The sequence below is a fragment of the Trichosurus vulpecula genome, chromosome 5 (assembly GCF_011100635.1).
Source record: "Trichosurus vulpecula isolate mTriVul1 chromosome 5, mTriVul1.pri, whole genome shotgun sequence".
In the NCBI taxonomy this organism is placed as follows: domain Eukaryota; kingdom Metazoa; phylum Chordata; class Mammalia; order Diprotodontia; family Phalangeridae; genus Trichosurus; species Trichosurus vulpecula.
The window spans coordinates 224,336,355-224,354,731 of NC_050577.1; the positions used below are offsets into that span (position 1 = coordinate 224,336,355).

General features: G+C 35.8%; 1 long non-coding RNA gene across 3 annotated transcripts in view; it reads left to right on the plus strand.

The window, feature by feature from the left end:
• LOC118850577 overlaps positions 1–18,377 on the plus strand; it is a 115,768-nt gene that overhangs the window by 9,115 nt on the left and 88,276 nt on the right. For 2 of the 3 annotated variants that reach the window (XR_005010483.1, XR_005010481.1), the window contains exons 2-4: positions 2,693–2,802; positions 3,478–3,577; positions 13,404–13,474. This is a non-coding gene — a long non-coding RNA (uncharacterized LOC118850577). Of the gene's footprint in view, positions 1–2,692; positions 2,803–3,477; positions 3,578–13,403; positions 13,475–18,377 lie in introns of those variants that run through there. The other variant, XR_005010482.1, reaches the window with a different exon arrangement.

An 18,377-nucleotide genomic window follows, 5' to 3' on the forward strand; every position in this document is an offset into this window, starting at 1 on the left:
TTAAAGTAAGATTGTTAACCCCTTTAAAAGCTATCTTTCCTTTAAAAGCAGATCAAAGAACCTGTGCTAGCAGGCCATCCTGGATGTGCCAGGGTTCTTGCTGTTACAGGAGCTGATAAGATTGCTAAACAAAGTAGTACATAGGTAAAAGTGAATAGGACCCAGGAGAACTAGCTCCACTCTTTGGGATCCAGGACCTCCAGAACTCTCAAATTCTCAGGAACATTTTATTTTTGTTTTTCCTAACAGCGCTTTGATTTCAAGATAGATATGTGTTTAAGATCATTATAGAAAAAAGCAAAACAAACAAACAAAAAACCTGACAATCCAGTCCTAGGCTTAGAAGCTCAGAATTTCTAAGGCAATATGCCATGTGCTTATAACCACATGGAGGTCCAGGTAGAGAATAGAGCAAGCTCCCACTGTCACTATCCCGATTTGGGAGGTGGCTTGAAACAGCCTTGACATGATTCATAGAAAAAAAGAGTTCTTTGAGGGCAAAGTCACTGCTTTTCCAGTTCCTCCATCTAACAAGAAAACTTTTTGTCATCTCAATGTGCAAGCCCCTACACAATGAATCATATATAGATAGAAGAAGGACCTCAAAATTTCCCAGTGGTTGAAAAGAATCAGAAATGGCAACTGAGCATGCTCCATAGGATAGCTCTAGTTACACATAGATTCAGCTACCAGGAGAGTTCTACTTAGAGCTACAGAATTTAGCTTTCCTCTTCCTCAATCCACTTCTAGTCCTCCCAGGTTAGGCTTTCTTTTTTCGTGGAGTAAAATGTACAACCACAGAAATCACCAATACTTCTCTCCACTTGCCCCCTCATACAGAAATCCTTTAGTAAGAATTAAGGAGTGTCTTATTATATGAATTTATAATCTCAGGTAAGTTTTACTCTTCACTTAAGTGGCTCCCAAACTAGGCTATCTTATGAATATGGAACAGGAATGAAACTAAGAGACAAAACCTTACTGCAATTCTAATTGAAAGAGATAACAGTGCAGGTGAAACTTGGCAAGCAATCACTAGGCAAGAAATTAAACTTGAACAGCTCCTGTGTTCACATTTACAATCCCGGTGTGGATAAAACAGTAAAAATTTGCATGAAAACAAAGCCCAGTTAGGCAGCCAAAACTAAAAAAAAAAATTAGAAAACTAACAAAAGCTATATTCAACTCTGACAAACTTATACTTATTAGGCATAAAACATAATGCTGGTTTAACAAAGTTAAAAATAACATTATTCTTTACCCTTGAATATCTTATATTCTACTAAGGAGGGGACAACATGGACACAAATAAGTTTAATGCAAAGTAGAGTCTTTAAGGGGAAAAGAGAGATAGGTAAAGTGTTTAAGGAAAACCTGAGGAATGAAAGGACGAATAAATGGATGAATGAATGGATGGATGAAAATGCATTCATTATGTACTGTGGATGTTTCAAGTGCTGTTCTGATCACTGAGGATGAAAACACAGGAGAGACAAAAGCTTACATTCTAATAGAAGAAAGTACATATAGCAGGGATATGCTGTTAAATATTTAACAATTGACTTTCTGATAATGTACATCTCGCTTTTAAGTTGAATCTGCATTATTAATATTTTCTCCATCATTTTCTTAAGTCTAGACAATCAACAAAGTAATAAATCAAGCTCTGATTTGTAGTGTGAAACATTTAACAGTCAGCTTTCTGGGGCTCAAAAGGACTGACTCCAACACATCTCTGCAACAGGGAGTGGAGGATGGATATTTTGATCTACGGAGGCACAGAGATAGGAGAAGGAGTCATAGGGCAATCCTTTGATATATCCTGTTCCAAATCAATGGGAATGCTCATTTTATTACTTCTCTATAAGGAACAAGAGGAAGAAACAAGTTGGGTTGAAGTGGAGGGGAGGTGTGATGGCCAGGAGAGAGAAATTTTCAGCTATAAAGATTTCTTGTGAATCCTCCTAGTCAGTTGCCCTTAGCAATATCCTATTTAACAACTGACAAGTTACCTTCCAGTTTTTTTTTTCTAACAAAGAAAAGACTTAGAATTATACTACCCCTTTCTCACAAAAGTCTTTGGAAAACAGAAGTTCTTAATCTGGGATTCACAAATCTATACATGCATGCAAATTTGGATAATTGTATTTCAATTGGTTTGCTTTGTAATCCTCTATATTATATTTTATTCATTTGTAAAAATTATTCTAAGAAGGGGGTCCATGATCACCTTTCTGCCATGGAGGTCCGAGATATACACTCATAGAAAAGATTAAAAATCTCTTCTGGAAGGAATGTGCCCTAAATGTTGACATATTGACAGGGTAGTTTTCTGTTAATAGATGAGGACGCCCTTGAATCAATACTGTGCTTTTCTGTGAGTCATGTGGATTGACGAAAGAGGCAGAGTTCCGTTTATGAGGGATAGGAATTCAATCTGGGATTTCATTGGAACGTTTATCAGTTCCAGTGGTTGGAATACAGAAGATAATGTATGCTTTCACCCCCAGGGAAGGAGTTGAGTAACAGGTCTGAACCCTAGTATATGATTTGACTTGGCCAGAATTAGGTATGGGCTTCAAGACTGACTTCTTCCAGGGTCTTTCTTCCTTTGGACCAAGCAGAGGTTTCATTCTGCTTTCTTTCTCCCTTTCCTTTTGGATTTCTTCTTTACTTTGGACATAACAATAAGCAAGAAGCAAGAACAAGTCAGTTGAAGGCTCAGTGGAGCAAGCTGGGCTTGGAATCCTGAAGACTTGAGTTCAGATCCTGCCTCAGACACACCTAGCTACGTGACGCGTGGTAAGTCACTTAAGGCCTCAGTTTCTTCATTTGTAAATTGGGAATAAGACTAACACCTACCTCACAGAAGGTTGAGATAACATATATAAAGGACTTTTCCAATTTTATATAATATATGTGTGTGTCACTATAAAAATAAATAATATAATAAATATAAAATAAATAAATATGTGGTAATAAATAAATATATAATAAATTAATTAAATGAATATATAATTGTAATTAAATATAAATAGCACAATAGAACATAATACATTTGTTATATTATATAGTTATATAATATAATGATTATATTAATTATGATATGAGTATAATAAATGTGATATAACTATAATTAATTATAATATAATATGCTTACATACTATATGATAATAAATAATATAAATATAATTAAATATTTAGCACTATATAAATGCTATTATTATTTTGATATATGAGGAAGACCAAAAGAAATGATATTTGAGACTGTGAACTTCTGTTACATTTTAAAGTATATTACAATTTATATGATAGTAATGAAATTTTCTTTTTTAAAAAAGTCCATTTAGATTTCTTTCCATTTTATTCTGTGTATTTTTTTTAATTATAGATAGCCCTATTCACTAATTCTGTTTCTCCCCTTGTACCACGCACAATCACCGCCACCATCATTATGAATGGATGCTCATGCTTAAGAATAATCAAGGAAAATAAATGACCACCTTTGCCTGTACATCTCAATCTGTATCTAGAATGCATCATCAGCCCCCACCCCTACCCCTGCCAGAGGTTCGAGGTATGTTTTAATATTAATCTTCTGAAGTCACGTTTGGTCAGTGCATTGTATGAAGTCTTTACCTTTTGTATTTGATTGTATGTTCTCTTTACCTTGCTATTATTCATGTCTGGTTGAACAATGGAACTAAGGGTTCTCTCTTCTGTGTGGTCTCCAGAAGAGATGTCCAACTCCATTCTTTTCTAGCAGGCCAATGAAGCAAAGCTTTTTCTATGATTCCAGGATTCCACATTAGTTTATCTACATTTTGACTTTTTCGCCTTCTAAACAACAATATATAAGGGCAACCATTTCTTCATAATCACACCAGATGTCGGTTTTATTCCATTTATTTATTTCTGACATTTTTGGGGGTGATACTTCAAAGTTGTTTTCATTTATATATCACTCGTTTTTATGTTGAGTTGTTAAGTGATTACTAATAATAGTTGGATCCTCATTAGTAAATTGTAAACTCTTACCTTTTATCCTAAAGCAACCAGATGTTGCCTTTGAATGCTTGAATTAGTTTTTTTATGGTATTTTATCCAACACATTTGCTGCACATATTTTCCCAAGTCATTTTAAAAAATTCTTAATTATTTCATTTTTCTTGATGATTAGAAATTATTTATTATAGGCATTAAGTCTCTTTTTCAAATATAAAATCATATTATTATTTGGGAGCCATCAGCCTCCAAGAATTTCTTTGTGTCTATTATCATTTAGTCATTTTAGTCACATCCTACTCTTCATGACCCTACTTGAGGTTTTCTTGGAGTGGTTTGCCAATTCTTTCTCCAGCTCATTTTATAGATGCAGAAACTGAGGCATTAAGTCTCTTTTTCTAAGGTAAAAATCACATGATTACTTGGGAGCTTTCTGTCTCCAAGAATACTATTACCAAGGCCAAAAATATTTCAAGTGCCTAAACCCCAAACAGATCTGCCATTGCAGTTGGAGGTCTACCAAAAAGTATACCAGTGCTAACTGGACTTATCTGCTAGCTTCACTTTCTAGATAAGAATTAAATAAGATATTAAATAGTTCATCTACCCATTATCCAAATGACATAGATTTATTCATAGCAGGGAATGAATGACACGTAAAATATTCATTGGGGGCAGCTAGGTGGCGCAGTGAGTAGAGCACCGACACTGGAGCCAGGAGGGCCTGAGTTCAAATCCAGCCTCAGACACTTGACACATGTACCAGCTGTGTGACCTTGGGCAAGTCACTTAACCCCAATTGCCCTGCCAAAAACAAACAAAAAAAATATTCATTAAGTATTCCACGGAGGCCAACTTTGGGGTATTAGTCATACAACATTGATTATGCTATTGGTCTGCTGGTCTGAAGCCTTGCAGCCAGATTGGAGATTTTTGTGGCTGACTTGCAATATCCTGAGCCAATTAAGTTTCAATATTATTTAAGGAAAACAACTAAACCATCCCACACTCTAACTCTCACAGCCCTTTTAGCAGAGCACTTAGCATAGTAAGGGGAAACTTTTCCACAGCTTTAATTGTCTAAGCCAAAATAGAAGCATACATCTAGTTCTCCCACTGCCCAATCTGTTAATCTTTTCTTCAATATCCATGATCATTAATTGTTCAGCCTCTGTATGAATATTCCAAAGCAGAAAATTCTCTACCTGGTGAGCAAATATAGTCCATTTTTAATAATAATAAGAAATGCCAGCATTTATACAAACTTTGCTAAGTTCTTTACAAGAATTATCTCATTTGATCCTCATAGCAACCTGGGGAGGTAAGTGCTAGTATTATCCCAATTTTACAGATGAGGAAACTGAGGCAAATATAGGCTAAGCGACATGCCTAGGTCACACAGCTAGTAAGAGTCTGAGGCTGGCTTTCTGACTCCAGGCCCAGGGTTTTATACTCTGTGCATCTCCACTGCTCTGGTGTCTAGCTTGTTCTTTATTTTGAATTGGATGGTGACTTCCTGTAACTTATTTCTTTTAGTCCCATTTCTTTCTACTTCATGTTTAAGGCTCTATGGTAGAACCTATGTGGAAAGATTCAGAGAAGTGTAACATGTAATCCTGCCATAGAAACAACATTTGCAGAAGCTGATAATAATTACTGTTACCAGGGCCCTGCCTATAGGTAGCAATATTTCCTTAGCAGTCCTGCTCTCTGTAGGAAAATAGTGCATGAAAATGCTGGATTTCGCATAGCTTCTGGCACAGTTCGATAAATATCTCCCATTGAATTAACAGAACTACCAAGGCATCTCTTCGTTTGACCTTCCAATTTCAGGATTATCTTCTTACTTGTTTTGTTGCTGAAAATTATCTTTTTTCAGTGACTGAATAAACTCAGTTTTTGTCACTGATGATTTAGTCATTCTGCAGTCATTCCAGGAAATTGCTTGGGCTTCTTTCAACTCTTCCTTCCATCCCCTTGGTGAACATTTTCAATGTCACAGGTTTGGAATTTCTTTCCTGGTATCCAGGTCCCCACAACCCACACCCCACATCCCTTTGAATTGCAAATTTTTGTCCTGATTTTTAATCTATATAATTCAAAATCTGGCAGACAGAGTATACTGAAGATGCCAGGAAAAAAGATGATCATTTTAGACCAATAATCCCTTTACTGATTTTTTAATAATTTCAAAAAAACTTCCCCTATGAAGAAATCATAGTATAATACCATATCTATTCAATACATACATACAGATATATGTACACGTGTATGATGATAGCATAGCTATTCAGTTTATATGTATGCATGTCTGTGAATATATATACACATATATATTTTATGTATGTGTATATATTCAGATATATATATATATATATGTATGTACCTACAGATATGGATATGGGCAGCTAGGTGGTGCAGTGGATAGAGCTTAAGGTGTAGATTCAGGAAGACATGAGTTTAAACCTTGTCTTAGATACTGACTAACCACATGACTCTCGATAAGTTATTCATTTTTTTCTGTGTCTTTTTCCCAAACTGTAAAATGGGGATACTGATAACATCCACTTCACAAAATTATCGTGACAATCAAATGAAATAACATATAGAAAGTGCTTTGCAAATGTAAGTTAGATAAAGATATATGTGTGTGTGTTTGTATATATATATATATATACGTATATACACATTAATAATTATAATTATTAATCTTGAGCATGGCAAAAGGTGAAAAATGTCATTAGAGAGCCTGGATTAAAATTCCAGGTCTGTTATTTATTAGTTGGGTGAGCATATTACTTCTCTGGACCTCAACTTCCTCCTCAAGTAGCTTCTTATTACTCTTAGGGTCATATAGAAAATCTTTTGTTTGGCATTCAAAGTCCTTCATAACTTAGTCTCTTCCTATCTTTGCCATTTTCTTACACCTTCCATCCATCCACAAGGTCTTTGATTCAATGACACTGGCCTCCTGACTCTTCCTTGAACAAAGACACTCCATCTCTTGCCTCCAGATATTTTCACTGGCTGTCCCCTGTACCTGGAATTCTCTACCCCCTCACCTCTGTGTAGTGCATTGCCTGGCTTCCTTTAAGTCCCAACTAAAACTCCATCTTCTATAGGAAACTTTTCCCAATCTCCTTATTCTTGTGGCTTCCTTTTTAAAAATTATTTCCTATTTATTCTTCTTGTAGCTTGTTTGTCCATAGTTGTTTACTTCTTGTCTTTGCCATTAAATTATGAACCTTTTGAGGGCAGGGACTGTCTTTTGCCTCTTTTCGTATCCTCAGAGCTTAGTACAGTGCCTGGCACATAGTAGGTGCTTAATAAATGCTTATTGACTGACCTATAAAAATGAAAGCATTGGCTAAATCAATACTATGCTCCCTTCCCGTTCTAAATCTTTTGTTGTTATTCTGCTGTTTTTCAGTCCTATTTGGTTCTTTGTGACCCTGGTTGGGGTTTTATTGGCAAAGATACTGTAGTGGTTTGCCATTTCCCTCTCATTTTTCAAACAAGGAAACTGAGACAGACAGGGTTAAGTGACTTCTAGCTAGTAACTTCCTGAAGCCAGATTTGAATGCACAAAGATGGATCTTCCTGAGTCTAGGTCTAGCATTCTATCCACCATGCAACCTACCTGCTCTAGTTCTAAAATCTAGAATCCTAAAATACTATGATCCTATCTTTGAGGGTTAAAAAGTCTAACAACCTTTGATGAGGATCCTGGTCATCAACTAAATAAATAGTCCAAAGAATAGAGCAGAAATAAGGGAAACATCACTAGCTTCAGAGTCGAAGAATTTCAGCTCAAATCTTGACTCTGTTACTTGCTGCCTGTCAGAGCAATACAATTAAGTTCCATGTGTCTCAATTTCTTCATCTGAAAAATGAGGAGATTGGGCCATATGGCCCTGAAGGTCCTTTCCAGTTCTAATTCTCAAAACTCTCTGAACAAAATGGTCAATCTGTTAATGTCCCCATCACTAGTGAATACAGTCTTAATTTCACTTTTTCTTTAAAGCTTGCTAGCTGTTTTCACATACTATATGCCACTTATGAAAAATATAGGGGGAAGGTAATACTGTCCTCATTTTATAGATAAGGTAGTTTAAGCCACTCACCCAAAGCTAGGAAATAGAGAAAACAGAATTGAAACCCATCTTTAGTTATTAAGTTCAAAATTCTCTCCACTATTGCACACTGCCTTAGGGACTTATTCACAAGGACATGCACACATGTGATCAAAACAATATGGATAGTTTGAGATTGTCATTTTGATTTTCCCCAATATTGTCATAAGCACTTTAATGTGACATCCATTCTTGAGGATGTTTGTGGGTGTCTTTTTGTTTCATTTTTTAAAATAATTTTATTATTTTCTCAATTTTTGTAGCATAAGCAGTTTTCTTCTAGATGATATTTAGCATTTGGCTAGATTTCATATATCTCCTTCAGATCAGAATACAAAGAATATGAAAAATTATTTGTGAAAAGATTGTCAGAAAAAAATTAGTGGAGATATTAAACAAATTATTTTAACTAGAGATTGTATAGCATCCAGCCCTGCAGATTCAAGGTCCTCAATAAGTATTTATTGACTAAATGAATGAGCGTGACCCTCTTCTCAAGCTCCCATTTTCAGTACCCTAGTACTGAACCTCATTAAATTGCCTTCTTGTCCATTGTTATGGCATCCTAACTTTTTTCCAGTTGCCAAAAGAACTTTCCCAATAAGTAGGCTTAATCACATTATTCACCTGCTCATATGCCATGCTGATTCCCTATTACCTATAATACAAAGTAAAATTCCTTGGCCTTAAATATAATACCCATCACAATCTAACACCATCCTAACTTTCTAAGCTGATTTTAGTTTACTGATGATCATGCAGTCTCCATTCCCAACTGGATGACTGTGAAGCAATTTCTTTTTGTATTTTCTCAGCTACATTTATTGACCCAGGCCATACCTCATGTTTAAACACTCTGCTTCTTCCTCTCTACTTTAAACAATTTTCTTCCTTGAAGGCTCAGTTCAGATATAATTTTTTCCATGAAGTCTTCCTTGATTACCCCTTGTACCATCCACCTCACATGATTTCTCCCTCTTCAAATTTTCTCACAGCACTTTAGATAGTTCCTTTGCTTTTATTATATTTACCTTGAATAATAAGAAGCTGGCCAATGAAGGTCTACTCCTTAGAGCTTGGGCAATATATTCTGCTCATCACCAATCCACATGGAATTTTGGAGTACTTTCTTCACAGATGTGTGATAGACAAAGCCTTTCTGTACTTGTTTCAGAACAGGCAGACATTTCTTCTGATCTTTCCCTGTAAAGTAACAAAAAGACTTCTAAATTACCACTAATCTAGAACTGAGTGTACATATTAAAGTTTCAAATGATTATTTCTATCTTCCCTGGTGATGTGTGAGGCAATAATTACTATGGTTCACTGGTTTAGGGAAAGTTATTGTGCCCTTTCTTCTACACAGCCACCATGTGTCTGTGAACACATGACATTTCTGTTGTTTTCTTTTTTTCCTCTTTGTTGTGTTTGTTCTTTCTTGATCTTAGGTAAATCAGTATCTGAAATTAAATTGATGAGGTGAAAACTTTCTAAGCTTCAAAATTTCTGAAGAACCATCAAATGTCCCCTAAGAAATCAAAGCAAAGGGAAGAAATATCCTTGTCTGGGGAAGAACCTGCTCTTAGGAGCAACTGTGTAACAACAATGCTGCTTGCAGCTACTAAGGAGCTATAAGGCCAATAACACCAGTACACAAGAGGGCTGCTAGCATGGGTTCTTTGACCTGCTTTTCTAAGGAAAGCAACTTTAAGAGGTTTACAATCTCACTTTAATTAAACATATATTATTATTATTATTATATTATTATTATTATTATTTCACTTAGTTCTGGGGGAAAAGTCAGCACCCTGAACTTCAGAGAAAACACAAACACAAATTATAAGCAGAAATTATATAAACAGAGCAAATAACATAAATCAGCAGACAGGGCTTCTAACCATCTGTCCATAGCAATACATACATAGTTACCAGAGAAAGAAGCACCAACACCTGCCTTTCCAAAGCTGGGAGGCTCCTTAATGGCTTGTCTGGCCAAACCACAGGAACAAAATGATAACCTCAGAATATATATACACTTCTTCAGGGTCAGAGGGTGTCACAATCATGTGACACAAACTCATGTGACTTGGGCTTTCTTGTGACTTAAGCAAGTAATCAAAGACTCTTGATTCAATCAAAGGCAAGGCTCAATCAAAGGCCCTTGATTGCCTTAGTACTGAGAAGCACTCCAAAAGAAAAAACAGCAAAAAGTCTCATTTTGCTTGCTGTTAGAGCAACCTGCTTTACTCAACTGAAATTTTAATTGATCCAGAAATGGAGAGGACACTTGTCACATATGGCATCCTCAGAACTTAGCTTAGTGGGGACTTCTCAAAGGGAGGAAAAAATTCCATAAGCAAAGAAGTACACTTCCCGGGTTGAGTGGGGAAATATTTTGTAGCAATCAATTTCAGTTCATTCTCCCCAGGGTCTAAGTATGGGGTTGGGGAGTGAAGAATATATCAAAGGGGCTGGGGGGAGGGTTGTTGGGGATATTTTTGTACTGTGGTCTTTGATATACCTTCTGAGTAAATATTCCTTTGTAAAACCTAATTGATGACCCAATTGTCCTGCCTTCCACCCTCCAAAAAAAGGAAAAAAAAACTTAATTAATGTTAACTGGTTATTTGATTTGAGGATAACACACTAAATGAAGATTTGTGAATAATACAACTGTGAACACCTTTGGGTTACTCCTAGAATCCTGAGGGTCAAAGTAGAAGTTGCTCCCTGGGATCAAGATTATGCAAGTAGGCTTTAGCTAATCAGGCCCAGTGCCAGAGCAATACTTATTTGGGTAGATGTCATATTATTACACTATAAACTCCTCTGAAGGCAAGATCTATATAATTTTGCACATTTCTATCTGCAAGTACCTTGCAGACACAGTTCCTTGCACATAATTGGTGCTTAATAAATGTGCTATATTTAAAGGGGAGATGGTAGGGACTTTGAAATTAATGATTTTATTAGTGTGAGGAGTTTATAGCATAAAAATTCCTTCCATCAATGTATATAGGCATTGTAATTTATAGTATTAAAATTTACAGCATTGAAAAGTTGTTTAAGGAAGTTAATAGTTTAAGTGTCTTGCCTGTGATTGAACACAGCATACATTTTAGAGGCAAGACTAGAACTCAGCTCTTCCTGACTTGAGACTGGCACTATATCCACAATGCCACATATATTATTAGGTAGATATCACTTTGTGGCTGGTGGAAATAAAATTATTAAATAGAATCTTCAGAAAGTATGAGAAGATTCCACACTGAAGAATCTAGATTCACATAAATCATCTTGTGAAGAATTGAACATCCCCTTCTCCTTAATCCTACTGGACAAACAAAGCATCTTCCTCATCCTAACTCAATGCCCTAAGTCTTTCCTGGGTTTTGGCTGTCACTGATTTAAAAGTAGTAGATGAAGACAAAGTCTCTCAACCTAGATATTCTGTTTCTTACCCTAGAAACATACCATATGACAGATGAATTAACCATATGACAGATTCAGCTGCCTGGTGGGCTAAAATGGGGTGAGTGGGGAAGAATATTCTTTTTCTTTTTTTTTTTTAATTGGAGTCGGAGGAACTGGATTTGAATTCAAGTTCTTCCACTTACTACTTGAGTGACCTTAGGCACAACACTAGCTATATCAGATCCTTTTTTTTTTAAATCTATAAAATTAATTTCTTGGACTAGATTATTTCTAATCTCAAATATCAACCTTTTATCACTAATTCCCTTAGTACATTCCTAGAGTCATGATTTCAAATCATGTTCTACCCAGATTTAACATAATCATTCCAATGATCTTGTTTGTATCAAAAGAGTTCAGAACAAAAACCAGTTTGGAGTCATCTTGACACCTACACTTCATAATAAATGAACAAGCTGAAATAAAAAACTGTACCTCTAAGCATGACAGAGAGATAAGATTTTGTTGTACTATTTTTGTAAATTCTTGTCATGTGATTTTGTCATGTAGAGAGCTCCAGGTATGGAACCTCCATCCACTCATGTAAATCTGCAACTCATTGCTAGCTATAGTTTTAGAGAATGGCCTTGAATACTGAGAGATTAAACAATCCCCCCATAGCCACATAAGTAGAATGGGACAGTGTCAATCTTGAACCTGGGTCTTTCTGATTCCAAAGCCAGCTCCTCTATTCACTCTAATATGCTACCACTCAATCCTTCCCATATTAGATACAAAAAAGTAAAATGCACCCTAATTCACATCAAACAATACATTTCAGGCCACTTTCCTTGTTGTTAATACTCAGCAGCCTTTTACCTGGCAGCAAAAATGACAATAAACTCAAATCTCTAATGATCGAGTGAGTAGGACTGGATGTTAACATTTTTTCCCTATGTGCATCAGAGAGTATGCTAGCTTCTTCCTTGTTTGTGACTTGAAGTCCAGGCAGCATGCATTCTGTGTGGGCGTTAATGTACAAGTGATCATCAGGAGAGGCATTACTTTGTAATTTTCTCCCACTTAAGAAGGCTGATTTAACATAGAAACATAAAAATAAAACAGATGGACTTCAAGATAGAAAGTAAAGTATGCCTTAATTTGGGATTAATGAGCATATGTGATTTACCATGTACAGGTTAGTTCTTATTAGTTTTTCTTTTTTTGTTTTTTGAAGGGTTGTTACATTTGCACTTTGACTTAAAAAGGAAAAAAAAAAACTTCCAGCATCAAAATGTGTTTTTATTCTCTTAGAAGCTGCATATAGACTACTTAAACTAAGAACATATGTTCTAGTCCCAAAGTTGCATTAGTCTAGGCAGGGACAGGTAATGGGTCCATTATTTTGAAAACCTGTGAATATGATGATAGCCTTTAGAAATGGAAAATGAGACTTAAATCTAATTTTTAAGCCATAAAATGAGAAAAGTTCTCAGTAAAGAGCATGCTTGTCATCGAATTTAGTATGTCATTGGATTGCTTCTAAAACCATCAAATGGAAAGAATGAAGATAGGGTCAGCTACATTGGGTCTTATTCCTATACATCTTTAAGAATCGATTTCACTCATTTTTTTAAGTGAAAACTCGAGTTCCCTTTCCCCATCCCCACCATGGCAACTCTCTAGGACTAGATGTGGCAAAGTGGATGTTTCTTTCCATTGGTAGACAGAGTCCCTCCTTCTGGAAGTTGCCTATATTAATGAAGTCATATTTTCAGTGCCCCCCTCCTCAAAAAACATTTAGAAAACTCTAAATCTTTTTTCTCTGTAACTTTCACACTTTGGCCCTAGTTTTGTCCTGTGGATCCGTTCAGACTGAGTCAAAATTGTCTTTCACATTTTAACTCTTCAAATAATTGATGGTAAGTAACAAATCTAACATCTGTTAACCAAGGATTCTTACCTTAAAGATCATGAATGTTATGTGTATGTGTGGGGAGGAGGTGGATAAGTGGGCAGGCAGGTATGTGTTTTGGAGTATATAACTGTATTTTAGTATAATTGGTTTACTTTATAATCCTATGTATTTTACTTTGTCCATTGAAAAAACATTGTAATGACAAAAATTACTGAGAAAACTGAAAATCAACCTGGCAGAAATTAGTTTTAACCAGTGCCTTATGCTATATACCGCAATAATTTCCACATGGGTATGTGATCTAAATATAAAAGTTCATATTATTTTTAAAAAGTAGACAAGAAGAGAGAGAAATAGTTTTCATGATTTGTAATAGGGAGAGTTTTTTAACTAAATAAGAGAGAGAATATAAAGGATAAAAAGTACGACTTGATATAAAATTGAAAAGATTTTGCACAACCAAAATCAATGCATTTAGAATTTTAAGAAAAATAGTTAAAAGAGAGAAACATATTTCCAGTAAATTTCTCTGATAACGACATACTATCAAAGATATATTGGAAATTTCTGAAATATATAAGAACAAAAGCCACTCTGTAATAACTAAGTGGTCAAAAGAATATGAATAGGTAGTTTTCAAAGGCAAACTATCAAAAATATATGAAAAATGTTCAGTAATATTTTGCTATAAATCATTAATAATCACTGAATTGAAAGTTTAATCAACTTTAAGTTATGCCTCACACCCATAAAAGATGAACATGGCAATTATGGGAGAGGTAGGTGGTTTTATGACAAGCACACTAATGCACTCTTGGTGGAACTGTAAATTGGTCTAGCCGTTCTGAAAAGCAATTTGAAACTATGCCCCAAAAGTCATTAAACTGTGCATGACCCTTAACCCAACATTATCCCTAATGGGAACCTAACCCAAAGACAGAGAGGATATTGTAATCTGTATAACAATATTTATATTAATACCTTTTTGTTGTAGCAAAGAATTGGAAACAAAGCAGGTGCCCCATCCATTCTGTAATGGCAGAATAAGCCATGGTATATGAAGATGACGAAATATTACTGTGCTATAAGTAATGACAAAAATGGTAGTGGCAGTGGGGAGCAGAATTTTAAAAAATTGGAAGACTGGTATGTATTTATGCAGAGTAAGGCAGAAGAATTAGAAGTACAATTTAAACTATTACTATAATAATTTTTTAAAAGACGGCTTTGAAAGACTTAAAAACTATGATTAATGGAATGACTAAACATAGAAAACTGATGATAATGAATGCTTGCCTCCTATTTGCAAAGAGGTGATGGTTGCATGTGCAGAATGAGACATACATTTCCATAGATGGCCAATGTATGCATTTCTTTTGCTAGACTATAGCTATTTGCTACATTGGTGTGTTTTTAATTTTGAGAAGTAGGAAGTATATTGATAAGGATAGCTATACAAATTTTTTTAAAAAAAACTGTCAATGAAATGTTAAAAAATATGTGCAATATAAGGAAGTTGAGAAGAGGATATAGATCACCAGCACAGTTGTGCTGCTCTTGCATTAAATTTAATATATTTTACAAAACTATATTAATAGAAATGCATAGTAAGAAGCAAAAAAGCACCAAAAAGAAAAACAAATGGGAAAAAACAGCAAAAAAATAAATGTTAAGGAAGAGTCAGAGAAAGGTACTAATTTTATTACTACCTTGTCAAACTTAATGTGCACTTTTTTAAAAAGACTACAACAGAAGTTTATGATTTCGTCTAAAGTCCTCTTTGTTTTTTTTTTCTTTCCATACTTAAATGTTCATAGTTATGGTTGGTTGCTAAGTTAATAACCACAATAGGGAGCAGAGAGTGGTTTTGTGATTTCAGCAGTGTAGGAAACTTCCAGATAAGGGAACTACATCTTCCAAAGCAAGCTTACACCTTTTCTGAAGCTTACAAAATTATCCAGAAGGGAGAAGGAATAAGGATTTAGCAGGTGCCTACTATATGCCAAGCACTGGGCTGAGTGATTTACAATTATTATCTCCTTTGAACCTCATAACAATCCTGAGAGTAGGTGCTATTATCATCCCCATTTTATAGTTGAAGAAACCAAGGCATACTGAAATTAAGTGACTTGCCCAGGGTCAAACAACAAGCGAATTTCTGAGGCCACATTTGAACTCAGGTCTTCTTGACTCCAGGCTTTTCACTCTATCCACTGAGCCACCTACAGCACTGAGTCATTAAGTGATTTGATAAGAATCATATAGGTACTCTGTCAGGGGCAGGGCTTATATCCAGGTCTTTCTGACTCTGAAGCCAGAGTCACTATGCCATCCTGACTCTCCTAAAGTCATAATTTCTCCCTTAAGAAGGTCATAATATGGAAGAAAATCTCAACTTAAAGAGAAATAACATATACACAGATAAGACAATATACAATGTATGCAATATAATGATAAAGTAATTTCTTGGAGGTAACTGGGAGATGAATAGGTAGGGAGGATCAGGATGTGCTCTGGGGAGAAGGTGTCATTTGATCTGAGCTTGGACATTCTTTGAGGTGTGTGCAAGGGGGAGGGGGATGGGGAATAAGATGGGTGGGAGTACATTCCAGGCACGCAAGGTAATCTGTGCAATGACACTAGGATGGAAAAAAAGTATGTCATATATTGGAAATGGCAAGAAGCCCAGGTGGCTGGAATGGAGAGAACATGTAGGAAATCGATGTATGATGACCCTATAATAGTAGACTGGAGACAGAATATGAAAAGCTCTCAGTGACAAGCAGAGAAAATTGTACTTAAATCTAGAAGTAAGCGGGAACCACTGAGACTTCCTGAGTAAGGAAGTGACAAGTCAGACATGTCCTTGAGAAATATCCATTTGGCTTCCATGTGGAGAAATATGGGAGAATAAAGGTTGGACTCACCTTCCCCTGGGTGTTTGTTAACCTAATAAAACAATATGAAAGTTGATTGACTTATTCATAGATTATTCCTTTACTGTAGGTCTTGGCCTTTAAAAGGAAATCTGGGAACAGAAACAGAGCTGAATAATAGACAAAATGGTACTGAGTGGAGAGGGGCTACTCCCAAAGGGCAGACTTTGTTCCATGGATGGAAGCCTGTGTGTCTCTGTGACCTCTTCAGGAAACCATAGGTCTCCTGAGATGGCCACAGATGGAAGCAATGGAATAATTCCTGAACAAATAGGGCCTGGATAAGTAAAACCTAAAAAAGCAAAATAAAATTTCATTCATGAAGAAGTTGAGATCAAGGGTCAAACAGGAGTGAGAGCCAAGGAGCAGCAAGGGAGAGAAACATAGTGTGGAAAGGCCAACCCAAACTTTTCCCTTCATTGTTAATGTGAGTTATATGGATGCTGTCAATATGGCCAGGGGGATGTCAATCAATCAATCGACAAGATTTTATTAAACAGCTACTATGTGTCAGGTACTGTTCTAGGTTCTAGGAATATAAACATAATAAATAGGATATAGTCTCTGTTCTTAAGGATTTTACAGTCTAGTGAGAGAAATGAACACATGTAAAATTATGTACAGAGTGAAATAAAAAGAATAAATGGAAAGTATTGAAATACATTGTAGTTTGAGAAAGGAGGTACTGATTATATGAAGGATCAGGAAAAGTTCACATAGAAGGCATTATGATTCTGCTCTTGAAGGAAGAGAAGGATTCTGTAAAATGGAGGTAAAAAGGGAGGGAGGGAGGGAGGGAGGAAGGAAGGAAGGAAGGAAGGAAGGAAGCAAGGAAGGAAGGAAGGAGAAAGGAGAAAGGAATGAGGGAAGGAGGACTAGAGTTATTGTATACAAGTATTAAGGCTTGTGGCATAGCCAGTAGTATAAAGGTACTAAAAGTAGAGATGGTGTGACATGTTCAAGAAACAGAGAGCAAGCCAGTTTGTCTGTGCTACAGAGTTCAGGAAGGGAAGAGATACGCAGTGAGGCTAGAAAGATAAGTTCACACAGTGAGGCTAGAAAGATAAGTTGAGTAAATTTGTGAAATGGTTTAAAACATAAACAGAGGAATTTGTATTTTGTTCTAGAGACACCAGAGAACCACTAGAATCTGTTGATTAAGAGAGTTATGTGGTCAAAGCTACACTTAAGGAAAATCACTGGAAGTCTTGACCCTCTGGTGACCATGAATGTTTCCCCCATGTAAGTGGAAGGTGACAAGGCAGGGGATTATAGAGAAAGGTCCTCAGGCTCAGGATAGAACTATTCTTAAGTCTAGAGGAGTATTTTGATCTTTGGAATGTGGGGCTCACAGGAAGAAGAGGATTGTTTTGTTTTCTAACAATTCCAAGTAATTTTCTTCTACAGAGGGAGGTTCAACCCCACAATTTTACTTTGACTAGTCTAGAGAATCATATGCATCCCTGGAGGATATGAAGGCCCACCAGAAATGGAAGAAGAGTTGCCTTTAACGTTTATAGACCCATATTTGAGGCTTTTACATTCTTCCGTTATTAGAAAAAGAAACCTGTTCTCTTTTGGGCAAATCATTTCCTTGAGTGTTTACATAAAAGCTCAGGGCCCTGTATATTTTTGAAGAGAACCAGATAAAAAGCCAAATTTTGCAGTTAGCTGGGAAAATCTAAATCAAATAGTTTCATAACTGAAAGACACAAAATTGTAAATGACCCCTGTAAACCTGGAGCTTTATTTCCGTGTCATTAGTTACTCTGTTATAAAGTGGTAGTAGTAGTAGTAGTAGCAGCAGCAGCAGCAGCAGCACAAGCAGTAGTAGTAGTAGTGGTGGTGGTGGTGGTAGTGGTGGTGGTAGTAGTATTATTACTCTGTTTTCAAATTATTATTATTATTATTTTATTATGCTTCAGTGAAATAAATAAAATTAGTAATTTAGCTCTTTAATTGCCAAAAAGA